The following is a 6911-nucleotide window of genomic DNA, read 5'->3' as shown; positions in this document are numbered from 1 at the left end:
ACTGCAGAGCATGTGACCACCATGGGGAGTGTGGCCAACCACAGGGCATGTGACCATCAAGGGGAGTACAAACAACCATGGTGAGTGTGACCTACCAGAGGGCATTCACCACCATGGGAATGTGACCAACCACAGGGGTGTGACCCTCCAGGGGGGTGTGACCAAACAGGGACTGTGGCCAACCATGGGGAGTGTGACCAAACACTGAGAGTGAGCACTACTGGGAGTGCAACCAACCACAGGGAGTGTGACCACCCATGGTGAGTGTGATCACCACAGAGCATGTGACCAGCATGGGGAGTATGACCAACTGTGGCAAGTGTGACCAACCACAGGGCATGTGACCAACCAGGGGGGTGTGACCAAACATGGAGTATAACCAAACACTGAGAGTGTGAGCAACTACTGGGAGTGTGACAAACCATAGTGTATGTGACCAACCACAGACATGTGGCCACGATGGGGAGTATGACGAGTATCACCAAAAATGGAGGGTGTGAACACCACAAGGAGTTGACCCTTTATGGACAGTATGACCAACCATGGGGAGTGTGACCAACCACAGGGTGTGTGACCAACCAGGGGGTATCACCAAACAGGGACTGTGGTATACCATGGGAGGTGTGACAAACACTGAGAGTGAGCAACTACTGGAAATGGGACCAACCACATACAGTGTGACCACCCACAGCGAGTGAAACCAACACAGAGCATGTGACCAGCATGGGGAGTATGACCAACCATGGCGATTGCGACCAACCACAGGGTGTGTGACCAACCAGGGTTGTATGACCAAACAGGGACTATGGCCAACCATGGAGAGTGTGACCAACCACAGGGCATGAGACCACCATGGGGATTGTGACCAACCATGGCAAGTGTGACCAACCACAGGCTTGTGACCACCCATGTGGAGTGTGACCAGTCACGGCAAGTATAAACAAACATGGGAAGTGTGACCAACCACGTGGAGAGTGACCAACCATGGGGAGTGTGACCAACCACAGGGCAAGAGACCACCATGAGGATTGTGACCGACCTTGGTGAGTGTGACCATCATGGGGAGTGCAACCAATCATGGCAAGTGTGACCTACCACAGGGCATGTGACCACCATGGGAATATGACCAACCAGGGGGGTGTGACCAAACAAGGGCTGCGGCCTACCATTGGGAGTGTGACCTATCACTGAGAGTGTGAACCACTAGCGGGAGTGTGACCAACCTCAGGGAGTATGACCAACCACAGAGTATGAGACCACCATGGGAAGTCTGAGCAATCACGGGGACAGTGACCAACCATGGCGAGTGTGACCAACCACAGAGCATGTGACCACCCTGGGGAGTGTGACCAACCGTAGTGATGTGACCAACAATGGAGGGTGTGAACACCACAAAGAGTTGACCAATTATGGACAGTATGACCAAGCATGGTGAGTGTGACCAACCACATGGTATATGACCAACCATGGGGAGAATGACCAACCATGGAGAGTGTGACCAACCATGGCGAGTGTGACCAACCACAGGGCATGAGACCACCATGGGGAGTGTGACCAACCACGGCGATGTGACCAACCACAGGGCATGTGACCATGATGGGGAGTGTGACCTACCATGATGAGTGTGACCAACAACAGAGGGTGTGAATACCACAAGGAGTTGATCAATTATGGACAATATGACAAACCATGGGGAGTGTGACCAACCACAGGGTGTGTGACCAACCAGGAGGGTGTCGCCAAACATGGACTGTGGCCTACCATGGGGAGTGTTACTAAACACTGAAAGTGTGAGCTCTATTGGGAGTTTGACCAACCACAGGGAGTGTGACCACCCATGGGGATTGTGATGAACCATGGTGAGTGTGTCCAAGCATGGGAATTGTGACCAACCATGGGGAGAATGACCAATCATGTGAAGTGTTGACAACCTCAGGGAGTGTGACCAAGCATGGTGCGTGTGACCACCATGGGGATTGTGACCAACCATGGCGAGTGTTACCAACAACGGAGGTTATAAACACCACAAGGGTTGAACAATCATGGACAGTATGACCAACCATGGGGAGTGTGACCAACCACAAGGGGTGTGACCACCAACGTGGGTGTGACCCACTTAGGAAAGTGTGACCAGCCACAGGGAATGTGACCAACCATGAGGGGTGTGACCAACCATAGGGAGCATGACCACCACCAGGAGTTGACCAACCACAGGGAGTGTAACCAAGCATGGGGAGAGTGACCAACCACTGGGAGTGTGACCAACCACAAGGAGTATGACCAACCACGGGGAGTGTGACCAGCCATGGGGAGTGTGACCAACCCCAGGGGAGTGTGACCTACCATGGGGGGTGTGAACGATCACAGGGAATGTAACCAACCACAGGGAGTGTGAACAACTATGGGCAGTGTGAACAACCATGGTCAGTGTGAACAACTATGGTGTGTGTGAAATCTGCCTCAATAGGCAGAAAATGGAGCAGTGAAAGATTAAAACTTTTAGAAGCCCTCACATAAATAAAAATTAAAGACAAAAATAGCACTAAGCACAAACACATGTGAGAGACCTCCCCAGCTTTCTCATCTCCCCATGGTGATGCTGCTGTTTCAAGCCTGATGCTCAGGGTGGGGTCCCAGACTCTCCACTGACAGTGCTGTGCAAAGTAGATGCCAAGGAGACTTTCCTTACTAGGGGTGACACAAGGAGGAAATATGTTGATGGAGGTGACGCACTTCTCATACCTGGCACAGAGGAGGACTCCACTTACAGGGCCACTTGTTTTAGCACTGATATATAATATTTAGCACTCGTGGGGCCGGTGACATGGCTCACTTGGTTAATCCATCTGCAGCGCCGGCATCCCATATGGGCGCTGGGTTCTAGTCCCGGTTGCTCCTCTTCCAGTCCAGCTCTCTGCTGTGGCCCGGGAGGGAAGTGGAAGATGGCCCAAGTGCTTGGCCCCTGCACCCACATGGGAGACCAGGAGGAAGCACCTGGGTCCTGGCTTCGGATCGGCGTGGCTCTGGCTGTAGTGGCCATTTGGGGAGTGAACCAATGGAAGGAAGACCTTTCTCTCTCTCTCTCTCTCTCTCTCTCTCTCTCTCACTGCCTAACTCTGTCAAATAAATTTTTAAAATAAAAAAAAAATTTAGCACTGGTATATAATACTTTTCAGGAGTATTTTCTCTTTGCTACTGTTCTCTTTGTGGTGCCAAGCTGACTCTTCCCTAGCCTCCTGGCTGGCTGGTGGCAGATTTCCTAGCACTGAGCTTGGGTGTTGCCCAGAGGGCCTCAGAGCATCTGGGGGTGACTGGGTGTTTTTGGGCCCAGGGCATGCTTGCTCAGCAAATGAGGACACACAGTTCACTGGAAGTCCTTGGTTCTAGAATCCAGAGGCATCAGAGCTCCCAGGGGCTTGTAAACAGAGATCCCAGGATCCTCCCACTCTGGGGTTCTGGGTCAGTAGGGCCAGATGGGGCCCTGGCCTTGCTGTCCTCACTGGTTCAGAGCTGATACTGCTAGCCCAGGGCCCACACTTTGAGACCCACTGATAAATGGTCAGGGGACCACTTCCAGGAGCCACGACTTGGAAGGTAGACCGTGTGTTTCTAGGGGCTATCAGAAGACACGGCTCTGGACACCTGAGGACATACACAAAAGGACCAAAGGGAGGGGCAGACAAGATGGCCTCAGGAGCACCAAGTTACATGATGTCTAGAACTTTCCAGCTGCGGTAGGGTCATCCGGGAAGGGCCCATGGCTGGGAGCCGCTTGGGCTGGGTTTCAACAGGTAAGGGACTTCTGCTCATACCTGGCACTGTCAGTGTTGTGTTAAAACACGGGCTCCTGCTGTGAAGGGGAGGAGGGGGGTCTCTGTCCTGTTCCTGGGTCTGGGTGGGCTTGGGGCTACTTAGACCAGTCACACGCTGGTGAGCCATACATGTGATGCGACTGCTCTTCCATCACCAGCAAGGAAGGAGCTGGGAGTTGGTGTCACCATGGTGAGGAGCAACAGGGATGTGCTCCAACAGGGACCACGGTGGCTGTGGGACAAGGAGGGAGTGGGGAGAGCATGGAAGAAGTAGGAGGGGCACCAGACAGTGACAGTGTTCCTGGCTGCAAACCACAGAAAACAGGTGCATCCAGCTGACACAGAATCGAAGTCATAATAGCTGTGCGTCGTAAGAAGCCAAGAGCAGTCAGCAATGGCCGTCACCATCAGTAGCTGGAGGTGATCTTGGGATGGAGGGTGGAGAGCTGAGGACAGTTCCCAAGATCCTATTCTGGCCCCTGGGGTGGGGGCGGGGCAGTGCAGACTGGAGAGGAAGCAGCTGGATCCAGCTCTGGGTGGGCTGATTCAGTGCTCCTGGGAGACCCTAGGGGACAAATGGGCAGGAGACCATTGGAGATGGGGACCTGGCTGCAGGAGCAAGTCCTGGGCTGGATATGGACCTCAGGACCTTTGCTGGGCCGTGATGGTTGCACCATGGGTTTCTGTGTGTACGTGTGGTGGTGGTGGGGAGTGGGAGAAGCACCCAGGTTGATGCTGAGTGGGCATTGCAGAAGTCGTGCAGGGCAGGTACTTCGGGGAACCCCAGTGGGAAGTGAGATGGGGACAGGAAGCCTCCCAGGTTGAGAGCTTCAAAGGCAGAGCCTGAGACAGGGTCTGGAGGCACGAGATTTATTGGAGGTGAGGAGGGAAGGAGGTCCCAGGAGAAAGGGAGGCCAGAGATGGGGCGGGGAAAGGGGCTGAGCAAGGCTCGGACTTGTGGCCTGACCCTCGAGGAGAGTGGATTCTGGAGAAATAACTATAGAGCTGTCCCTTATTGAAAGGGGAGGGGTGGTCTCACATGGTACCTTGTATCAGTTGTCATATGTGGGTGTGTGCTTGTGTGTGTATGTGTGTGTTTATGTGTGTATGTGTATTGTGTGGGTGTATGTGTGTTCATGTGTATATGTGTGTGCTATGTGTATGTGTGTGCATGTGTATGTGTTTGTGTGTATGTATGCATACGTGTGTTTATGTGTGCATGTGTATGTGTGTTTTGTGTATATGTATGTTTATGTGTGTATGTGTATGTATTATGTGTATGTGTATATGTATGTATGTATGTGTGTGTTTACGTGTACATGTGTATGTGTTTTGTGTATATGTGTGTATTGTATGTGTGTGTGTTTTTATGTGTGCATGTGTGTGGTTTTTTTGTATATGTGTGTCTGTGTGTGTGTTCTGGATCAAGGAGTTTTGTCAGTCCAGGGCAATTCTCTCTCCATGAGCGGGCAAGGTGAGCTGCTGGCAGCCCACATTCCAGAAGCTGGGGAAGGTGCCCCCAGGGTCCCTGTCTGTGGGGAGCAAGGGCACCAGGGAAGGAAGCCACGTGGGGCTTGACTGCAGCAAGGAACTGCACCACAGTCCTGCTGGGTGCCTCTGGGAGGAGCAAAGGATGCAGGCTGTTGATAATCCAGCCTGTGTTGGTCTGTGGTCCAGGGCTGCTCACACCTGGTAGTTCTTGGCATCTCAGGCTGGCGGACAAAGTGGACTTAGCCTAGAGAAAGCGGCTGGGCCAGGTGCAGGTTGGGTAGCCAGGCAGGAGATGGGGACGGGGCACAACAGTGCCTGCTACAGAGGCTGTAAGGAGGGCTCAAAACCCAGCCAGAGGCAGAGGAGAATCAGACGGACAGCAAAGCCAGGGACTCCCAAGGTGGCGCTTCTTCCCACCCTGGCGCCCCACGGACTGCTGGCCCCGGCCAGTTTGGCCCATCCAGTCCCAGCCTGAAGCTGTGAAGAGCCCAAACGCACCCAGGCAGGACCGATCCTCGAGAGCCAGTGGCCGGGCTGGAAGCCGGAGGCGCACTCGCGGTTGGGCGATAGAGAGGGCTTGGAAACCTTCCCTGGAAATAATGAGTGGAGAACCCCTTTACTGATTAGTTAAATCCCGGATAATCCTGGCTGATGAAGGCAGAGCCAGACCCCTTAATGGATTTTTAGGGTTCCAAAACGACTTCTTGGGAGTGGCCCCGGGCGATTGGCACGGGGGGTGAGGAGCAGGGAGGCTGGGAGGACCCCATCCTCCCGGCTTCCAAGGCTCAGAGGCGACCCCCAGAAGCGGGAGTACAGGTGGACGCAGCCGCCTGTGAGGCGCCCCGCAGACACGCAGGAGTTGGAGCCCTTCCTCCATCGCTGTGCATACTGAGCGAAGCGCTTGGCACGGCTCTGTACCCCTGGAGATGGGTCCCTGAGCTGATCAGCTGGGGTTAGGGATGGGGTCAGCGCTGGGTCCGGCCGGCGGGAAGCGGTTCTCGCCAGCCAGAGGTACCGTGCGTTCGCCGCCGCCACCCAGCCGGACTGGAATCCAGCCTGCCCTCTACTCGGATCCCCAACGCCCCTAGTGCCTGGTGGGGCTGGAGACGGCGTTAGGCGGGGAACTACGGACGGCCTCAGCGGCCCCCACCCCATTTGCGGTCTCTGCGTCCCCTTTCCACGCATCTCTCGCAGTGCTGCGCTTGTCCCAATTTCTCTTTGAGCGTCCAGTGGGACCAGGTTTATTAGGCTGTTTCTTTCATACGCAAAATGAGTTTGGTAAGATCCTTCGCTGGCCCCAGGCCGGGGTTATCTTGCGGAGCGACCGAGATTGGGATGACCTTGCTCGACCTTTTGTTGTCTGTGCGTCCCTGGCCATCTCCTAGGGGTCCCCAGGCAGCAACTGGGTGCGGAGGAGAGACAGGGGATCCCAGATCCTCGAGCAGCAGACGGTGGCGTGGGCCTCCCGGGCTGCGGACGCGGTGCATGCGTGGGCCAGAGTTCCCTTGAGCGTGGGTCACCTTGGGGCTCCTGTCCCGCCTCTCCGCCCCGGGGCCGGGCTACAGAATGTGTAGAATCGTGGGAGTTTCGCCCAACTGGGACCCCCAG

Source organism: Oryctolagus cuniculus, chromosome 11 (assembly GCF_051225735.1).
Source record: "Oryctolagus cuniculus isolate XC-2025 breed Fujian yellow rabbit chromosome 11, ASM5122573v1, whole genome shotgun sequence".
NCBI lineage: Eukaryota > Metazoa > Chordata > Mammalia > Lagomorpha > Leporidae > Oryctolagus > Oryctolagus cuniculus.
The sequence above is the reverse complement of the archived record's forward strand: the minus strand, read 5'-3'. Positions refer to the sequence as shown.